The 22204-nt window shown below is 44.4% G+C and overlaps 1 protein-coding gene and 1 long non-coding RNA gene across 2 annotated transcripts in view; one reads left to right on the top strand and one right to left on the bottom strand.

Annotated features, from left to right (window-relative positions):
• Window positions 1-22204, bottom strand: part of LOC135213787 (thyroid transcription factor 1-associated protein 26 homolog) — a gene marked incomplete at its 3' end in the record, with an annotated part of 99680 nt that overhangs the window by 47452 nt on the left and 30024 nt on the right. The gene's annotated exons all lie outside the window — the stretch shown is intronic.
• Window positions 3108-4200, top strand: LOC135213808 (uncharacterized). Its single transcript, XR_010314208.1, has 3 exons — window positions 3108-3667; window positions 3763-3877; window positions 4054-4200. It is a non-coding gene; the product is annotated as an uncharacterized LOC135213808 (long non-coding RNA).

Genomic DNA, 22204 nt, shown 5'->3' with positions numbered 1-22204 from the left:
CCGGACCTTCTCCCAGTTGTTAGTAGACTTCCCCAGACTTCTTCCTCCAGAGAAGTGGCTTCTCAAACAACCTCACTTCAAGAGGTTCCACCAAAACTTGTCCGCTCTAGCTCTGACAGGGTTCAGACTGTCCAGAATCTTGTCAGAGCGAAAGGATTTTCAAGAAGAGCTGCAGAAGCTATCGCTCGTTTGTAGGAGAGAGTCTTCTAACAAACTCTATCAAGGGAAGTGGGAAGGGGTTAGGCATCTTCAGAGAGTGGTGTAGAAGTGCTAAAGTCTCTACTTCTGCGATCTCTTTAACAGAAATAGCAGATTTTCTTCTATTTCTTAGGAACTCTAAGAAACTGGATATAGAGCCATGCTCTCTTCGGTTTTTCGACATCGAGGTTTGGATGTTTCCTCCAATTCAGATCTGTCGGACCTCATTAGGTCTTTCGAAACCACTAAGCTCCCGCAAGATACAGTGGCTTGGAACTTAGATGTGGTGCTTAAGTTCCTCATGGGGCCACCGTTTGAGCCTTTGAAGTCGGCTTCACTCAGGAACTTGACTAAGAAGGCACTCTTTCTTATTGCACTAGCTTCTGCTAAGCGTGTCAGCGAATTGCACGCTATAGACAAAAGAGTCGGTTTCTCTCAAGGCAATGCTGTATTTTCGGTATCTTGACCTTTCTAGCCAAGATGAGAATCCTTCTAATCTTGGCCGAGGAGTTTTGTGGTAAGGAACTTATCTGATTTGGTTGGACATAAGGAGGAAGAAAGGCTCTTATGTCCAGTCAGGCTATTAAGCAGTATCTGTTTGCACTAAGGGTATTAGAGGACAATCTTCTAAGCTCTGGACCTCGTTTCAAAATCCCTCTCGTCCTCTTTCTAAGAATGCTATATCGTTCTTTATTAGAGAGCTTATCAGGGAAGCTCACTCGCAGTCCGAGAACGACAATCTTTCCGTTCTGAGAGTTAAAGCTCACGAGGTTAGAGCAGTGGCAACTTCTTTAGCATTCAGAAGAATTTATCTTTAGCTTCGATTCTTCAGAGCACGTCTGGAGATCGAATTCGTTTTTTGCGACTCATATCTCAAAGAGATAGAAACGGTTTTCGAGAATTGTAAAACGTTAGGTCCGGTGGCGGTTTCTGGCATGGTGTTGGGAGAAACGGCACAGGGGTCGGTCACCTCTATTGCTAACTTTTCACCTTGAATAGGTTGTCGATTCAAGGGAAGCTGGGGGTACTGAGTACCTGGGATACTCACCAGTCTGTTAGGTCAGATTTTACAATGGTTGGGTATATATGTTTTTAAATCTGGTGTTGGTGACAAATGTTTTGTATGATTGAATTTCTGGTCTTAGCAGGCAAGGGCAATCATTGTTGTTACTATCCTCCGTCAGTCAGCCTTGACTCGCTTGAACTACGGAAGGATTCCACTCCTGTAGAGGCTAACTTTGGTCAAATTCCAATTCCTCTACAATAGTAAGAAGAGCACCGACCAGAGGCAGTAACAGTCTGCTGTAGCTCTCTTACAAGGTAAGGTACAACAGACACCTTGAGTGTTTACTGGTATTGCAATAAATGTAACCATTTAAAAATACTAGTGTCCATGAATCCCACCTTCCCATAAATGTGTAATCAGCTCTATAATTGTTCGGTAAGACACTACAATAAAAATGAAATTTTCATTATTAAAATGAAGTTTTATTGTATACTTACCGAACAATTATGATTATACCCACCCTCCTCCCCTTAGGTGGACGGACGGGCAGAAAGAATTGGATTCACCTGGGCAGTTGTACCTGGTTCTCCCGCGAGTGGAGGGAGATGACGTCATCACCACCAGTGGTGGCGACGCCGACGCGCTAAATTTGAATTTAGTATCCTGCCGCTCGTGGAAATCACGGCTCTATAATTGTTCGGTAAGTATACAATAAAACTTCATTTTAATAATGAAAATTTCATATTCCCTTAATGTGTCTTGGAATCTTGATATATAGTGTTAAAGTGGTTTTCTGAACCTTGTTTTGAACCTATGCATGCAATTTCATTGGGAGACTTAACTAGGGTCTTTTGATGAGGAAAAGGCTAATTGGAGGGGTTGCTGTGGTAGTGTTTAACACTCGCCCCAGGTTTATACCGACACCTTTTACATAGGTGAGCGAGTCAGAGAGTTCTGACATGTCCAATTTAGCAGTTCTCTGGTATTATAGCAATATTTTACTAGAAATAGTGCTAAAGAGACGTATTTCACTGGGCGACACGGCTTCCTCATCCAGAAATAGATTTTTCCTACGTCAAAATCCCCTTTCTAGTCACATTGGCGACGGCAAAACGGGTTAGCGAGGTGCATGCTTTAGATAGAAGAGTAGGCTTTCCAAAGGGAATGCAGTTTGCTCCTATTCCCTTGGTTTTTTGGGCAAGAACGAGTCCCCTGCTAATCCATGGCCTTTTTCTTTCTCAATTAACAGCCTGACATAGATCTTGGGAACCGACGATCACGAAAGGACCATCCCGTGAGGTCCTTGAAACATTACCTCTATAGAACGAAAGACATTCGTGACAACTCTTGTAATCTGTGGTGCTCAGTTAAGAATCCATCCAGACCGCTGCCTAAGAACGCTTTAGCATTTTTCCATAGGGACATCATCCAGGAAGCACACTCCTCAGTTCAGAAAGACATGTTTCCTCTATGTAAGGTAAAAGCTCACAAAATTAGAGTAGTAGCCATGTCACTGACCTTTAAAAGAAATTAACCTATTACGGTCTACATTTTGCGGTAAATGCAAAATCTGTTTTTGCCATCACATTATCTTTGCGACACTGAAAACCATGTATCATGAATGGCAGTAAGCGTCATTAACCTTGGGTCTGTTTTAGAACAAGGCTGCAATGTAGGTGGTGTTCGCGGAAAGGAAGTGTAGGAAGCTAGCTTCCTAAATCATATATTCTCCCTGGTAAATATAAGGTGTTGATGTTGTTGGGAACCCTGGAGGTACAAGGTACCTGGAGCACCCTCCAGTCCTTTGGTAGGGTGGTGGTGGTTTTTTTTATGCTAACGTGTTTTGGGTATAGGTAACAAGCTTTTAGATTTCTGGTTATTTTTTGGTACTGAGATCCTGGGCAGGGGCAATTTGAATATCCTTGTTAGCCATCGTTATTGTCCTTCACTACAAAGTTCTCACTATAGTAGTAGGCACTCCATGGCTATACCGCCATGCCACTACATGATAAGAAGAGTGACAACCAGAGATGTTATCTTCCTGGAACAACTCTTTTATCAAGTAAGGAAACAACAAACATTTTATTGATGTTGGCAAAGCTTTCTATTCTCAAACCGATTATATTAACAATGTTTTGAGGTAGAACTATCCATACTTCAATGAGGGAATCAGTTATGTAATTACTGGGTAAGTAAATTAATTAAGAATGACATTTTTAAAATAAAACAAACTTTTAATTATACTTACCCAGTACGTAATTACATGATCAGAGCACACCCTCCATCCCCTAGCATGGATTTATTATTTACGGGCATAAGAAAACCAAGCTCTTTGCCAATTGTTCCTCTCTTCCCCCGAAAGTCGGGGGTATTGTTACCTAGCCAAAACAAAACAGAAAAATTAGAGCGACCCACAAATTTCGGAATTTTAACTGCCAGGCGAGGGAAACTCTTAGCTACTGGGTAAGTATAATTAAAACATAAAATGTCATATTTCCCATAGTGCATAACAAATTCTAGGAAAGAGGCAGATTCTCATTGTTGTACATTTCTTACAGATTATATATAGCCAGTTGCTGCCGTAAAACATGGATTCAAAAGGCAAAAAGTCTTTCGACAAGAGAGCATACTTCAAACAAAAGTACAAGAAAAATTATGGCAGCCAACAGGAAGGTATGTTGTACAACTAGAAATTCTGGTCTCATAAAATCACAAAGTAATATAAGTTCTTGTTTTACCATTACTACACTTGTAATGCTGTATGCTACAAAATAAGCCAGTACCAGTGAATATCCATTCTGGGTATTATTATCAGTGAATAAAGTTTTTGTTACCCATATTCATTGCAGAAACAGAATGCGTTCAGATCTTCACACAAAAACAGTGATAATATTAGTATGTTTACTAAGGTGATCTTACAAGGTCTTACATCCTCAGGATGAGTTCCACAATACCCATTCAGGCCATGTAATTTTCTTCCTTGCAATTTCCTCAGAATAAAATTGCTCTTCTATAAGCATTGTTTGTTTTTTTTACCTTTCTGGGCTCAGCGTTGTTGTTTTACCTTTTTCATGCTCCTCTATCAATCATAATTTGTTTTACCCTCTTCAATCTCAATAAATTCCAACTCAAGGAAACCTGTATTTTATATTGTTCCTAAATATTTGAGATTCAACCACATTTATCCTTTCTCAAACTAGTATTAATTCATCCAACTGTGCAAACTCTGTTCTCAATACTTCTGTTTTCCTTGGATTTTTCTCAAGGTCCATCTAGCTAGATAAGTGATGCATTCTGTTAAGTAAGCTTTTTAAATCTTATGTCTTGCTATTTAAAACAGCATCATCTGCAAATTCTGTGCTTGTCAAGTTTCTATTGTCATTCCCTCTAAAGCTTTTCTATCTCCAATCTCTTTCTTCTTATAAAATCCATATAAAGGGCAAACACCAAAACTGATGCATATAACCTTTAGTACTTGTAGCACAAACCACGTATGCATACTCCAAATTCAATTAATGAGACTCCATCACCATCCAACTTTGATGTGGATAATTTCAATTAGCTTTATAAATTCTGCAGGAATACTACATTCATATGAGACTTGACATTGTTGGTCAGTGGACACTGTTAAATGCTATCTCATAATCAACAAAAGCCATCAGATGGAGTTTTAAATTCCTTAAACTGCTGCACAATATTTCTTAAAAGTAGTTGATCTTTATAACTCCTGCAGTTTTAACATTTACTTATTCATCTTTTGGTATTTTATAAATTTCTTTCTTTAGCTTATTTGGAATAAGCATACTGAATGTTTTCATCATAACTGATGTAAATGCAATACATCTAGTATTGTTACCATATTCATTCAGGTCACTATGACTTCCAATTCCCAATCATTATGTTTATTTCCTCATTCCATATTCTTCAAAACTGTAATTTCTGGGCTCAGCTCGTGTCGCTGCGCGAAATATCCTTTAATCTATTATTTCTAGGGTAAATGTACTAACACATACCAGAGAATAAATAAAATAAAGAAAAAGGTCAGTATAACTGACTCGCTCACCCTCCAGGAGGGTGTCGGTATGAACACTAGGCGAGTGAGACCACTACCACGAGCCAAATGCCAATAGAAATTTCCCACTACAAAATCCCTCCAAGAGGGGAGCCGACCCACAGAGTGAGCAGCTCGTACTACTACTACTCCATCCCATGCTGCCGACTGCTGCGCCTCTGGTGGCCATCCTTTCAGTTAGCACCCCACGAGTCTGGTTGTGATATTTTCCTCTCCGTGTTTTTTTGTGCCCCTTTCATTGGATTTTCTATTATGGAGCGTGCAGCTATCGCAGCAGCTAAGTTAAGTACTCAGTATTTACGGTTAGTTGGTTTTTTCCGGCCCTGAGACAGTATTTGCCGTTTTTTAGGTATAAATACGATCTCGGGGTCGGAAGCATGGCAGCATGGTTCTGCCTCGTGATGGGTTCGTTCTTGGTCTCCCATACCTAGAACATCCCCTTATTTATCTTCGCTCTTTATGATTATCCGCTTTACTTAGGGTACGGTCTACTCAGGTTTGCATGCATGCATGTGTTACCTTACGTATCTTCTTCTATCCAGACCCTAGTCCAGGTTCTTAGTATCGGCCTCTGAACTAGCTTTGACGTGGTAGGACTTGCCTTCGGGTTAGTCGTACACTCCTGGATTTTTTCTCCTGCTATATTGTTTTCTTCTTTCATTTATTTATTTATATAACTGTGTATTTTATTATTGTTAGGTTAGTTAGGAGGCGTCTGGCTTAGCCTAAGGTCCTGGCTCTTTGAGCCTATACTACCGACTGAGTTCCGGTTGCTTCCCTATAGCATCTCTCTGATCAGTTGGTTCGCCCAGTTGGGCTTATTTGCCTCCGTTTTCAGTTCAGTTGTTCCGATAGCATTTCCCTTGATCAGTTGGTTCGGCCCAGTGGGCTTATTTGCCTCCGCTTTTCAGTCAGTATGCTTCCCGATAGCATTTCCCTGATCAGTGGTTGGTTTTCCTAGGCTTAGTTGTCGTTTTTGGTCTTACCGCCTCGTGGTCACTTCGTGATCACGGGCCAGCCAGACGCCTGTCCAGTCATTCTTCTCCCGCTCTTCCATAGAGTCGGGCGGGGGCGGGTCGGTCTGCCCATGCTCGCTCCTCATACCCGAGGGCCCCCTGCCCCCTCTCGCTCCCCTCCAGCAGGGTGTCTAAGGGAGGGGCGTCGGGACAGACCCAGACGGTCTCGACCTCTACCGGCTTGCTCTGTTTACACCAACCGGCCGGTTGGTATACGGAGTGTTGGGCTGGGGTACTGGCCTTGCCCTTCCCCGCACGGCACTACCATTGTCGCTCCGGGCTAGCTTGAGCCTGTATGTCTTCTCGCTCTTTCCCATCTTACTAGGGCTCCTTCCTGATCGGAGTCCTGGTATCCAGCAGAAAGTTGTTAGTCCACCCAGTAGGGTGGACCGGAGCATACAGTGGGTCTCTTCTAACCTTACCGTTTTGCTGAGTTACTACACTCCGCTACGCACTGGACTTAGTCCGGTTTGCTTGTGTGTTAGGTTTAAGTTATCTTTTAAGTTTATCTTAAGAACCTTAAACCATCCCCCTCCCTTACATATCTTACCGGATCTCTCCGGGATTATAGCCTATTCAGGCGATGCAGGGAGGGTTTTGCCCAAAATTTTTCGAGCTCCGGCATGCATCGGAGCTCTTCTGTCCTTTAGACTGTAAGTGATGTTTTTCAAGATACTCATGTGTCTCCCCACTTACAGGCCACCAACTGTGAGCATCCGGGATGTTCCGCCACACTTCAGGACCCTTGTGAGGACAACGAAGTTTGCCGGTCATGCTCCATGCGCGACTCCGCTAGGGGACATCCAGGTCTGGTACCATGAGACGTGTTACCATATTGTTACGATCTGGTGAGCCAGCTTTTGGAAGGGTAAGTTTTACATCACCAGTAGCTGCTCCGCTTCTTTTTTAGCGCTTAAGTTTTCATCATATTAACTTAAGGCAATTAATTTAGTTATACTTTAAGTTTTAGTTTTAAGTGATTCTTAAATCTAAACTACGCCCTCTCTTCCAGGCTCCGGCGGTAAGAGATACCGCACTGGCTACCCTGCGGGCCTGGGTCGGCGGTTTTGGGAAAAACGCCGCCAAGACAGCCCTACATCCTAGAGAAGCGGTTGGCATTACTAATCTTCCCCGGAGGCAAGGCGACAGGATACGTCGACCCGGTAGAAGCGGATCCGACTATCGCCTTCATCCAACAACAGCTGGCCACCTCATTAACTGATCAGGACCAGGATCTCTACGGATGTCGCGACCCTAGATATTAATGTTGAACCTATGGTAGGTATAGACGACCTGTTGGTCGAGGTAGGTACGGTGGACACCAAGGGTCACCCTTGGGCGTAACTGTTTCTCTTCTACTCCTGCAACTCTCCCATCCTTCCAACGGCTTTACGGGTGACGAAATATATTCTCCTCCTGGTGCTTCGGTTAGACCTAAGGTCAAGTCTAAGGTGATGACTTTGACTAAGACGTCGTCGTCGTCTAAGAAGACGACTTCGGCTTCATCCTCCTCCCGTAAGTCTCCGGCCGGGAATCCCGGAGCATCCAGGTCTAAAGCTTCTAGCTCCGGCTCTAAGTCCTCGAGGAGTAAATCCTCCAGAGAGAGATCTCGCACTCCGGCAGAATCACCAGTTCCGCTACCTTTGGTTCCGATTCAGAGCCTCCCTCCACCTCCGCAGCAGCTCCCCGGCTTTGGACTCCAATGCGGCCTGTTGCAACAGGTGGGTGACCCTGGTTGGGTCCTTAAAAGGGGAGTTAGCATGGAGCAAATGATCTCTCGTCTGTCGGACAGGATTACTTCCCAGGACTCCATTATAGCCGGGCTGAGAGAAGCTCCTCTAGCCTCTCCTCCACTGTCCAACACGAGTGGATCCCAACTTCCTCCGTATGACTCACTACCTCAGTTCTCTATGAACAATCCGTGGAGAGTAGCGTCATACGCCCCCTTCCAGGACGGTCTCATCTCTATACCGGAATTTGGGACTCGAAGAATAGGGAGGCTTCGAAGTTCTTCCCGGAAGACCTCCAGCCTCCGTTCATAGGCTACGCAAGGCTTACGCCGTCGGCTATGGTGCGGGACGATAAGGTACCTAAGGAGACAGTCCTCTACTCACGAGACCAGGCTCAGAGAGAATGGCTCAGGTGTTTAGAGGACATGGATTGTTCTAAACACCAAGATACAACCATTTAAGAGTCCCTTTACCATTTTTACAATGGATGAGAGTACCCCACCCCGCTCCCGTTCCTAACAAGATCGCGAGGTCGACCATCCCAGCGGCCCAGAAGGGGGAACCTATACCGCAGTTGAAGGAAGCGGATCCCACTTCTCCGTTGCTCCCCTCAGTTGGAGAATTGTGGGAAGACTTGCCGAATACATTCTCAGCTGGCAAACTCAAACCGGACTGTGCTATGGAGCAGTTTGGTGAAAAGCTACCCAGGCTCCCAGATAGCCTTATTCAGGCTGAGTTTGATGCAAAATCGCGTCTAGCCAGATCCATCAATTCTATGGCTATGTCTGAGGTAGCTACCATGGCTTATGGATCAGAACCGATTTTTAAGCTCATGACCAAAGCCCTGACTCAAACGGTACAGTCAGATATGTTTGAGTTTTGCCACTGCTCGGACGAATTGTAGGAAGCATGTCCTACAAGAGGCAACCATTCGGCATGAACCGAATAGGTTACTCTCGTCTAGCATCTGGGGAGCGAGATCTCTTCCCAGAAGCTATGGTTAAGGAGGTCCAGCCAGAGGCTACCAGGTTAAACCAGAGCCTTAAGGATCGTTGGGGCCTTCGGCTAAGAGGAGGCAAGACCTGACTCCTAAAGGTAAGGGACAAAAGAAACCCAGGCGTTTCCAACCTTACCAGAAGAAGCAACTACGCTTTCCTCAACAAGTTCCAACAGTACCGTTAGTGCAGACAGCCCAACCCTCCACTTCTAAAGGTCAATCACAGCCAATTTATGTGATATCCCCTCAGCCTCAGCCCTCCACCTCTTACGCCATCTCTCCAGCTTACAATCAAGCCTTCGAGAGTCAAGCTTCTCAGAAGTATGACCGCTCGGGTAAGTGGGAGGTAGAGGTAAGCGTTCCTTTCGTGGGAGAGGATCGGGAGGCCCCTTTAACAGGGAAAGCACTTCAGAGGAGGCCGAGGCGGTTACCAGAACCAATGAAGAACTTCAGGTAGGAGGGAGGCTGTTTCACTTTCGCCACCGGTGGAACTTCAGCCAATGGGCTCAGAGCATAGTGTCAAAAGGTCTGGGTTGGAGCTGGTTTGACGACCACCTCCATCCAGACCTTTCCGTCAACTTCCTTCCAAAGAATTGACAGAGTACGCAGACGATCTCCTTCAAAAAGGAGCTATAGCGAGAGTCAAGAGATTAAAATTTCAAGGTCGCTTGTTCAGCGTGCCAAAGAAAGGCTCACAAAAAAAGAAGGGTAATCTTAGACTTGTCCCGCTTAAACTTAGCCATCCGCCGCTGCGACAAGTTCAAGATGCTCACGATCTCACAGGTGCGGACCCTACTTCCCCGTGGGGCCGTCACCACCTCTATCGATCTTACAGACGCGTTACTATCATATCCCTATTGCAAGACTTCCGTCCGTATCTGGGTTTCAAGATAGGAGACCAGACATTCTCCTTCAAGGTAGTTCCATTCGGACTCAACGTGGCACCCAGATTGGTTCACGAAGCTAGCGGAAGTGGTAGTGCAACAACTCAGATCGCAAGGGATCATGGTAGTAGCGTATCTCGACGATTGGTTGATCTGGGCCCCAAAACAGTCGAGGAATGCAACAGAGCTACTCTGAAAGTGATTCAGTTCCTGGAATATCTAGGCTTCAAAATAAACAGGACCAAATCAAGACTCACTCCAGAGTCAAACTTTCAGTGGCTGGGCATTCAATGGAATCTAGCATCCCACACACTGTCGATTCCATCAACCAAAAGGAAAGAAATAGCAAAGTCAGTCAAGCAATTTCTAAGTCACAAACTAGCGTCAAGGAGAGCCCAGGAAAGGATCCTGGGTTCTCTCCAGTTTGCATCAGTGACAAACGTCTTAATGAAAGCCAAACTGAAAGACCTAACCAGAATCTGGCGCTCGCGAGCAAACAAACGTCAGGTCCAGGGACAAAACTATCCTCAGTGCCTCTGATTCTAAAGAATCGACTTCGGCCATGGGCGAGAGTCAAGAATTTATCAATGTCAGTACCCCTTCAGTTCCCTCCACCAGGGGTCACCATCCACACAGACGCGTCCTTAAGCGGCTGGGGAGGGTATCCCAGGTCAAAAAAGGTTCAAGGGACTTGGTCACCTCAGTTCCGTCAGTTCCATATAAACGTACTGGAGGCAATGGCAGTGTTCTTGACTCTAAAAAGGTTACGCCCACCCAAGTACTCCCACATAAAGCTAGTCCTGGACAGCGCAGTGGTAGTACATTGTATAAACAGAGGAGGCTCCAAGTCACGTCATCTAAATCACGTCATGATAGCCATCTTCTCCCTGGCAGACAAGTTCAGTTGGCATCTTTCCTCCACTCACATAGCTGGAGTAAGAAACGTCATAGCAGACGCCCTATCCCGATCAGTACCCCTAGAGTCGGAATGGTCACTGGACAACAGTTCGTTCCAATGGATCCTTCAAAGAGTCCCAGGGCTACAGGTGGACCTCTTCGCATCACAAGCGAACCACAAACTACCGTGTTTATGTAGCCCCCAACCTGGACCCTCTGGCCTATGCCACGGACGCCCTGGCTCTAGACTGGAACAACTGGGAGAAGATTTACGTCTTCCCTCCAGTGAATCTCCTCATGAAAGTATTGAACAAACTCAGGACATTCAAGGGTCAAGTTGGGCTCTAGTACCTCAGACTGGCCGAAGAGCAACTGGTATCCTCTAATTTTGGAGCTGGGCCTTCGTCCTCTTCAGATCCCATCCCAAGCTCTCCCAGTCAGTGCAAATGAAGACTGTGTTCGCTTCCTCAGGGATTCTCAAAACCCTAACTTTATGGATTTCATGAAGTTTGCGGCAAAAAGAGATGCGAATATTGACCCTCAGAATATTCTATTCTTGGAATCCGATAAAAGGGATTCGACTTTGAGGCAGTATGATGCTGCTGTCAAAAAGTTAAGCAACCTTCCTGAGAGATTCGGATATTAGAATCATGACAGTTAATTCAGCTATATCCTTTTTCAGATCCTTATTTGAAAAAGGTTTAGCAGCTAGCACGATTTACGACAAACAAAGTCAGCTTTGAAAAAGATATTTCAATTCGGATTTAACATAGACTTGACGGATTCCTACTTCTCGTCTATTCCTAAGGCATGTGCTAGGCTTAGGCCTTCTGTAAGGCCTACGTCAGTTTCATGGTTCTTAAACGATGTCCTAAAACTGGCTTCCGAAACCGATAATGACACATGCTCGTTTATAATGCTCTTAAGGAAAAACCCTATTCTTATTAAGCTTAGCTTCAGGAGCAAGAATTTCAGAAACTGTCGGCTCTATCCAGAGACCCGGATCATATTCAGTTCCTTCCCACAGGAGAAGTCCTACTTTCTCCGGAACGTAGCTTTTTAGCAAAGAATGAAGATCCTTTGATGAGGTGGGAACCTTGGAAGGTACTACCCCTTCCACAAGATGTATCTCTTTGCCCAGTTACAACCTTACGAGCCTTTCTGTCTAGGACCTCCTCATTTTCGTCGGGTCCCCTCTTTAGGAGGGAAAAAGGTGGAACTTTATCCATTAAAGGCATCAGGCAACAAATCCTGTACTTTATTAAGCAAGCCAATCCTGACTCTTTCCCGAAAGCACATGATGTCAGCAGTAGCCACCTCTATTAATTATTCAACATATGAACTTCGATGAGTTGAAAAAGTATACTGGAGCGGAAATCGCCGACAGTGCTTCAAAAGAAACATCACTACCTTAAGTCCTTGGAAGCTCTGAAATTCCCAGCAGTAGCAGCGGGTAACATAGTTTCCCCTGACTCTAGCTAGTTTGTAGTAGAAGATTCAGTCCTCCTTTCTACCTGCCTCACCCAAAAGTTCGTCTATTCCTACCTGGTTCATTTTGCATTCACCTTGTGTCTTAGCTGCTTTTGTGATAGTGTAGTGGGTGCCCCTTATTGTCTGGTTAGGGACACTCACAAATGATTATAAACATTGATCTCATGGATGTTTTTCCCCTTATTTTTATGCTAGGGGATACATCATATTATAATGATTACGGGTTTTGTATATAAGTCATATACATTCCTTTATATATTATTATTGTTGATTGTTTTTATTAATTGCTATTATACTTTGATACATGCTGTTACACATATACATTGATACATGTAAATAATTTTACCTGTACATATGTAATTACCTTATGTTAACGTACATGATTAGATTTAAGGGTAATTTAAGCATATTCTATTTTTATACCCCTGTGTATGTATCTTTTAGCAATTATTAGTATCCTATTCATATATATTTTATCTTTATTTGAAGACCATTCTTGAGTATTTTATTTTATTCTCATTTTATTACTTTTGTTTACAATCTTGTGCTATTTCTCTGGTACGATTTTCGCGCAGCGACACGAGCTGAGCCCAGAAAAGGGATTTGACGTAAGGAAAATAAAAAATCTATTTCTGGGCGATTGGCTCGTGTCGCCAGCGAAAATCCCACCCTACCCATCCCTTCGCCAAGATTGTCTGCTAACTTCAGGATGGCCACCAGAGGCGCAGCAGTCGGCAGCATGGGATGGAGTAGTAGTAGTACGAGGCTGCCTCACTCTGTTGGTCACTTCCCCCTCTTGGAGGGATTTTGTAGTGGGAAATTTCTATTGGCATTTGGCTCGTGGTAGTGGTCTCACTCGCCTAGTGTTCATACCGACACCCTCCTGGAGGGTGAGCGAGTCAGTTATACTGACCTTTTTCTTTATTTTATTTATTCTCTGGTATGTGTTAGTACATTTACCCTAGAAATAATAGATTAAAGGATATTTCGCTGGCGACACGAGCCAATCGCCCAGAAATAGATTTTTCCTTACGTCAAAATCCCTTTTTGAAACCATATAATTTCATTTTCAGCTAGTCTCTACAGTGATTCCATCATTCCCTGGTGTTTTCTCTCTCAGGATTCTTTGTAACTCAAGTTAAAAAAGCTATGATTTCATTTACTAGTATACATACAGTGAATTCAGTACATTTATCAGATTATCCCCACATACCTTTATTTTTTCACTAATTCTTCCTCTTCACAGGTACTTTCCACTTTCTTATCAACAACAGATTATATATTAATTAATAATAATTCTGTGGGCTACCCTAACATCAATGTCACTCCCTGAATATAAGTATTAATAAAGATTACTGTACATAAAGCCTCAAAGCAAGAAAGGGCTGCTTACAAACAATGTAGTATAAGAAAAAATGCTAAACAAAATTGATAACATCAAGGCATAATTTCATATTATTAAATTAGCTGGAAAGGTAAATTATTAGGAAATAATTATGCCCATAAAATAGACCTAATTGATAAGTAGTAGAAATCACAAAAAAAGACATTTTTATAATAAAATAAATTTGTGTATATTCTTACCGAGTAATTACACAGCTATAAGTTTCTAACACTATGGCTGCTAAAAGTCTGAACAATTTTGGAAATCGCAGTAGCGCTCTTTTGTTTTGGCTGTATGTAGATAACCCCACCCACTTTCGGTGAAGAATATTTACAACGTAGCTGAACAGAACAATTTGTTTGTGCTCTATGGGTAGGCTCCCATTTTGTAATTATTGGTAAGTACATAAAAAAATTTCTTTTATTATAAAAATGTCATTTGTATATAAGTAACTGAATCCCACATTGGCAGGTGGTGGGATACATGGACATATATTTCAATACTAATACGTATTCTAAACAGTACTTTAGATGAAACGGTAAATTAGCTAGCACTTTTAGGTGCTTATTACTGCTTCTGGTCATCGCTCCTCTCTACCTGTAGTGATGGGGCATCAGGACTCTTGTCTCGTCTCTCTTCAGTGGGTGCTTTGCAAACATGGGATAATTCCGCTTGTTGCCAAAGCTGATAATTGAACCAAATAAATGCCCTTGCTCTGGGCATTTATACAAAAAAGCTCATGATACGAAGGCCGCCTCGGAACAGATTAATTTCGTATCTTGAGGTACTACTATAGTCTGGCATAGCTTAATTAAAAGTCAAATTCAGTAATAATCTAAGCTAATTAGTGTCAGCAAAGTAATGGAATATGTCACCCAACCAATGAAAAAACCACATCCATCAAATGACCAAAATTTTCCAGAGCTGCACAACCACCATATACATACTACTGTGGTTGACTGGCAGAAACAAATTTTTCTGTTTAGCTATGTTGTACCTATTCTTCCCTGAAAGGGGATGGGGTGCTGTAGTGTTAGAAACTCATATAAAAATACTGGACTAATATTGTAGATACAAGAAAACAGCCAACCTGAGATAACAAGATAGACTAACTATTTCAAGCCCATTGTTGCAGGTTTTCTTCAATATCTTTTTATATACCAGCTGTATCCTTTTCATATTTTGGCACACCATGTTTAAGACCGTCCAGTAATTTTGGGCAATATAATGAAGCACCAGAATTTATTGATCAAGGCAATTTACTCTTGAACTTTTCCAATTTCGTCAACATTTGTTGTAGATATCCAAACACCTGTCTTTGGCTTCACCTGTCCTTGGCTTGACTAAAGAGTTAGAAAAGAAGCTGCAAAACCTAACATTAAAGAAACTAATCTGACATAGTTTAATTAAAAGTCAAATTCAGGAATCAAAATCAGTAATAATCTAAGCTAATTAGCACCAGCAAAGTAATGGAATATGTCACCCAACCGGTGAAAAAACCACATCTATCTGGTGACCAAAATTTTCCAGAGCTGCCCAACAACCATATACTTACTGTTGTGGTTGACTGTCAGAAACAAATTTTACTGTTCAGCTACAGTGTGCCTATTCTTACCCGAAGGGGGTCGGGGGCGATCTACATACAGTGGAAAACAAGAGTGGGCTACTGGGATTTCCAAAATTTTTCAAATTTTTAGCTGCCATAGTGTTAAAACTTATAGCTGTGTAATTACTTACACAGCTATAAAAATATTGGACTAATATTGTAGATACAAGAAAACAGCCTACCCTGAGATAGCAAGATATACTACTAACTATTTCAAGTCCATTGTTGCATTGGTTTTCTTTAATATATTTTGTTCATGAAACTTACCTGTCAGATATATATATAGCTGTATTTTCTGAAGTCCGACAGAATTTTAAAAACTTCCGACACACGCAGTGGTCGGCCAGGTGGTTAGTACCCATTCCCGCCGCTGGGAGGCGGGTATCAGGAACCATTCCCATTTTCTATTCATAATTTTTCTGTCGCCGGTGCTGGAAACACCTGTTTCCAGTACCTCCGTCTTAGATTTTGGAAACTTCATTGCCGCTAAGTATCCTAATTGTCTTTTAATTTATTTACTTGCATTTGTGGCTAGGCATACGCTATCTTAAATTGATTTGAATTTGATTCATTTTTGCATAAGATATCTGAATCTAGTTAGGCTAGTTTCAGAGGGTGTTGTCTGCAAAGATAGGGTGTGGCTACCGAAAGCTTCGGTAGATCCGCACTTGGTATGCACGAGGGGTATGAGTCTTGCTTCTTTGTTGAGATTTGTCATGTAAGGAGTGTGAGACTGTCTAATTCCGTAAGGAAGACGTATGATTCGTATGTACGCAATTAATCAGTAAACATGTCTAATTCCGTAAGGAAAACGTATGATTCGTATGTACGCAATTAATCAGTAAAGAAAAAGTCAGGGTAGTGAACCTGCTAACCTTCCTGTAGACTTTTTTTTTTTTGCCTAACCCTGTAGTATGGCCTACGGTTTATGAATATGTCTGCGAGAGGTGATCGCTCTCCTTCATTGTTGTGAAGAGTGCCACTTCTGTTATTGTTTCTCATAACCCTGTAATGTTGCCTTCGGGCCCTAAACAGTGTCTGTAGAGGTTATTGCCCTTTCTCTAATACTCTTTCAATTCGTATCTTAGAATCGAAAGTGCTTGCTTTAGAGAGCAATAGTGAAGTGGCTAAGTGCAGTGACAGTGCCCCTTGTGTAGTGGAGGGTGCGTCAGATCGGCCTTATTTCGCCTCTAGCGGGACCTCTGCTTGACTCCCAGGACCGGGAGAGAGCATGTCGAAAGCCGAAGGAGGGTTACGAGGAACCCCCACCCGATCTGGCGTGCCTTCGGCAGTTTCTGATGAAAATCCCCAGACTGCCTAAGTGCGTGCACGTGCACGAATCCTGAAGGATTGCTTCTCGTCCTCCGAAGCGTCCTCCCCGCGCAGGGGTGGAGCTTTCGGAAGGACTCGCGCCCTCTAAATAGAAGCTTTATAGAGAGACCGCTTCTACGTCCTCTCTCTTCTCTTATGCGTTCCAGTGGAGAAGTAAGAAGGCGAACGTCGCCTGATCACGTTACGTCTTTCCACCAAGAAATATGAAAAGAAAAATTTGTTAAATTTTAAATTACAATAAAGTTTCATACATACTTACCTGGCAGATATATACTTAGCTAAGACTCCGTCGTCCCCGACAGAAATTCAAATTTCGCGCCACTCGCTACCGTAGGTCAGGTGATCTACCTGCCTGCCCTGGGCGGCAGGACTAGGAACCATTCCCGTTTTCTATCATATTTTCTCTCTTTCCACCTGTCTCCTGCGGGGAGGCTGGGGTGGGCCATTAATCGTATATATCTGCCAGGTAAGTATGTATGAAACTTTATTGTATTATAACAATATCATTTTCATACAATGAACTACCTGTCAGATATATACTTAGCTGATTGGCACCCTTTGGTGGAGGGTAAAGAGACAGCTAATATGGAATAGACAGGTAAACAACATATGTTGTAGGTATAAAAAGAAAAACCTTGGTTCCTACATGATAGGTGGTAGACTTCGTGGCTGTAGCCCGGTAGTCTGCATCACCTCAAGACTTTAGCGAGATATTAGATCTATGGCTAGAGTTCTTGTGGGTCTGTCGATGGGTATATGAACCGCTTACTCGGCAGAGCCTGAAAGGACTTTGTCAATGGGTACTGGACACTTCTATGACACACCTTTATGAAGGAGCATAACAATCCCGACCACCTGATCCTAACCACCATGTTAGTATATAGAATTGTTCTGAGTTATCCCCAGAACTCATTACAAACAACCCCATAACTCGAAACTAAAACGCATCATACCAAAAAATTCTCCAAAAATTTTTAATACTCCTCTAAAAGATATCACAAGAGTTCCTTACTGAACAACAGTGACTGGCCGCCAGTGCAGCACCGAGCCTCTTTGTCAGCAGAAATCTAGAACTACTAGTAGAAGGTATGTACAAAGTTAAGGATTGGTGTTTGCTCCGTACCCAGTATCGTATCCGCCGATACAAAAGGCCCCAGAGAAAAACATTTATCGTAGGTCACCGCGAACGCTTTAAGATAGTGAGATGCAAATACCGAATTGCACCTCCAATATGTCGTATCAATGATTTTCTTTAGCGACATATTCTTCTGAAAAGAGAGAGACGTCGCCACTGCTCTAACTTCATGAGCTTTTACTCTTAAAAGCGGAAAAGAGTCGTCAGGACAGAACTTGTGAGCATATGTAATGACGCTCCTAATGAAGAAAGCTAATGCGTTCTTAGACATGATTCTTGTGGGGTCCTTAATCGAACACCAAAGACTTTGTCTAGAGCCTCCCATTTGTTTCTTCCTTGTAAGTAGAACTTCAAGGCTCTTACAGGGCAAAGAGACCTTTCTGTTTCTCTACCTACTAGACTCGATAAGCCTTTAATCTCGAATCTCTTGGGCCAGGGATTCAATGGGTTCTCATTTTTTCGCTAGAAAAAGAGTTCTAAAACGAGCAGAAGGCCGAGTCTCTGTTAAAGCCGACTTCATCTTCCAGGGCATGAAGTTCCCCAAACTCTTTTTGGCTGTCGCCAAAGATAGGAGAAACAAGCATTTCCTTGTTATATCCCTGAACGAAGCTAAATGAGGAGGCTCAAATCTGTCAGACGAAAGGAACTTGAGAAACTACATCCAGGTTCCAGCTGGGAGGAGTTAGTTCCTTAGATTTGTCGTTTCAAACGATCTAATCAAGTCGTGCAGATCTTTATTATCAGCAATCTCTAGCCTCTGTTTTCTGAAGACTGCCGAAAGCATGCTCCTGTATCCTTGATCGTCGATACAGATAAGTGAGAGACCTCTCTCAAGAACAAAAGGAAATCAGCGATTTCGGTTATAGAGGTACTGGAGGAGGACAACTTCTTAGACTTACACCACCTTCTGAATACCTCCCACTTCGACTGATAGACTCGTCTAGTGGAAGCTCTGCGGGCTCTAGCGATAGCGCTTGCAGCTTCGCGAGAAAAACCCCTCGCTCTGACAAGTCTTTCGATAGTCGAAAGGCAGTCAGCGCGAGAGCGGGGGAGGTTTTGATGAAACCTCTCGAAGTGTGGCTGTCTGAGAAGATCCATCCTTCTTGGAAGGGATCTTGGGAAGTCTACTGTCCACTCCAGCACCTCTGCAAACCAATCTTGTGCTGGCCAAAACGGGGCGGGGCTATCAGGGTCATCCTTGTCCCGTTGGATGCTACAAACTTTCTCAACACTTGTCCCAGGATTTTTGAAAGGGGGAAAGCGTACACGTCCACATGAGAACCAGTCTAGCAGGAAGGCATCGACCACGAGAGCTCTTGGGTCTTCCACCACTGAACAAAAGACTTCCAGCCTCTTGGAAAGGAATGTGGCGAACAGATCTACGTGAGGAGTGCCCCAAAGATCCCAAAGACTCTGACACACCTTCCTGAATGAAGGGTCCATTCTGGTGTGAAGGACCTGGCTTCTCCTGCTCAGTCTGTCCGCCCTGAGGTTTCTCGTACCCTGAACAAATCTTGTCAGGAGGGAGATGTTCCTCTGTGAGGTCCAAAGTAGCAGATCTCTTGCTATCTCGTATAGAGACACGGAGTGCGTTCCTCCTTGCTTCCGAATGTAGGACAGGGCGGTAGTGTTGTCCACATTCACTTGGACCACACTGTTTGTCACAAAGGGTTCGAAGAACTTTAGCGCCAGTGAACTGCTAGAAGTTCTTTGCAATTTATGTGCCAGGACACCTGTGCTGCCTTCCAGGTGCCTGACACTTCTCTCGGTTCCTAGTGTTTGCTCCCCAACCCTTCTCCGATGCGTCTGAATACAACACTCGGCTTGGTTCGGAACTTTCCAGAGAAATTCCTTGTTCTCTTTTAGAGGGGACAACCACCATTGCAGGTGTGGTTTCATCTCCATTGGAAGGAGAAAACTGTCGGAGAAACTGAAGAGGACGAAGATGCAGTCTTCCTAGAGGAAAGAACTGTTCGAGCGAGGAAAGGGTGCCTAGAAGGCTAACCATTCCCTCGCCGAAGTCCGTTCTTTCCCTAAGAAGAGAGAGACTTTTCCAAGCCTCTCACACGATTCTCTCTTGCGAAGGAAATACTCGAAAACCCCGAGAATCCATCTGAATCCCCCAGATAGACCAAGTTCTGTCTGGGAATCAGCTGTGACTTCTCGAGGTTCACGAGTAGTCCCTACGCCTTTATCAGGTCTAGGGTCAAAGAAAGGTCCTCCAAACACTGTCTCTCTGTTCTGGCCCTGATGAGCCAATCGTCCAGATATAGAGAGATGTTGACGCCTTTTGAGGTGAAGAAACCTCGCCACATTCTTTCATCAGGTTTGTGAAGACATGAGGAGCTGTGGACAGGCCGAAACACAAGGCCCTGAACTGAAAGATCCTTCCCCCCGTCATGAAACGGAGGTACTTCTTCGACGAAAAGAAGGTGAATCGGGACATGAAAATAGGCGTCCTGGAGATCCAGCGACACCATCCAATCTCCTTGACGCAAAGCCGCAAGGACTGAGGCCGAAGTCTCCATAGAGAACTTCTCCTTTAGAACGAACTTGTTCAGAGCGCTGACATCTAGTCTACTGGTCTCCAGCCCCCCGAGGCTTTCGCAACCAGGAAAGCCGATTGTAAAACCCCGGAGAGTTTTGCTCTAGAACTAATTCTATAGCTCTTTTGTCCACATTTGATTCACCATCAGACGAAGAGTATCCCTCAGTACAGGGTCCCTGTATCGGCTGACAGTTCCCGCGGAATGGTCATTAGGGGAGGACTGCCTGGAAGGGGATAAGATATCCCTTCCTGATTATGGACATCGAAGAGGCGTCCGAGTTTATGAGTGACCAGGCGTCTGCAAATTTCGAGAAGAAACCTGGCACCCACTGGTGTTTGGAGGTTGTCTGTCTCACTTCCCTTTCTTAAAGGGACGGGAAGAAGCTTACCTCTCCTCTCAGGACCTCTTCTCTTAGAGGGAGCTCTGGAGGGAGGGCCTCCTCGAAAGGGCTGAACCGTAGAAGTCGGTCCTTTCTTGTCAACCGAAACTAGGGGTCTCTTCTTCCTTGCAGTTTGCAGGAGAAGATCCTTTGTCGCCTTCTCAGTCAGTGAGCGAGAAATGTCCTTCACTAACTGAGAAGGAAACAAGAAGTCCGACATGGGAGCGAAACCAGGGCTGCTCTCTGTGAGGGAGAAAACCGCCTTTGGTTAAGAAGGCACTAAAAATACTCCTCTTCTTAAGGAGTACCGCTCCAAAAGAGAGGAGATTTCTCCCGATCCGTCTTGTACTGCCTTGTCAATACAAGAAAGAATACTCAGAATGACTTCGGGGTCTAGACCTTCGAGTCATGAGCCTTCTTAGACATCACCCCAAGGACCAGTCTAGGAAATTAAACACTTCCAAAATAGAAGAGGCCCTTGAGGAGATGATCCGTCTCAGAAATCGCCCAAGACACACGAGCTCCATTCAAAGCGTGTCTCCGCGATGAATCAACCAAGGTTGAAAAGTCCGCTTCGGCTGCCGCTGGGAGAGAAAGGCCCATGTTCTCCCCAGTTCGGTACCAGAAACCTCTCTTGCCAGAAGTATGGCTGGAGGCATACAGAAGGTGGTTCTGCCCAGATCCTTCTTTGACAACATCCATTTGTCTAGAGACTGTAGCGCTCTCTTCATAGAGAACGTAGGTCTCATCTTCAAGACCGACGAAGACTTTGGTACAACCGCACTCGAAAACAGTGATCGAGGCGAAGGAGGAGCCGCAGGAGTCAAAGAATCTCCGTACTCCTGCAAAAGAAGGTCTGTCAGAACTCTATAGTTTAGAGACTCCTTCTCTACCGTTACCCTCTTCTTCCGAATCTCCTTCTACACCGTGCGGAGAATCGGCCTGAAAAACGAGAGGATCTTCATCCCGTTCTCTCTCTACTGGTGACAAACTCCTACTAGGAGAGGGACTCATAGAGTGAACAGAATCTCTCTCAAGTCTAAAAGAAGTCGCATCTGCTTGACTTCTCAGCTGGAAAGCTCCTCGCTTGGCTGGGCGCCTCTGCTTGTCTGGCGCTCGCGCTTGTCGGTGCCTCGAGCTTGGCTGGCGCTTCGTGCTTGTCCTGCGCCTCGCGCTTGTCCGTGCCTCGAGCCTTGGCTGGCCTACTCGCTTGGGCTGGAGCTTTGTTGCCTGGCTGCATCTCGCGCCTGGCTGACGCCTCTCGCTTGTCTGGCGCCTCACGCAAAGCTGACTCCTCGCGCCTGGCTGGCTTCTCGCGCTTGGCTGAATCCTCGCGCCTGGCTGGCGCCTCGCGCTTGGCTGATTCCTCGCGCCTGGCTGGCGCCTCGCGCCTGAGCATATCCTTATCCAGAGCAACTCGCTCGGATAGCTCCTGACGCTTGCACGACTCTTCGCGCCTGGAAGACATCCCATGTCTGGAGGACGCTTCACGTCTGGCAGGTGAAAGAAAACGAGACTTCTTAATAGG

The sequence above is a fragment of the Macrobrachium nipponense genome, chromosome 43, assembly GCF_015104395.2.
Source record: "Macrobrachium nipponense isolate FS-2020 chromosome 43, ASM1510439v2, whole genome shotgun sequence".
Classification (NCBI taxonomy): Eukaryota; Metazoa; Arthropoda; class Malacostraca; order Decapoda; family Palaemonidae; genus Macrobrachium; species Macrobrachium nipponense.
This window is presented reverse-complemented; position numbering and strand designations above follow the sequence as displayed.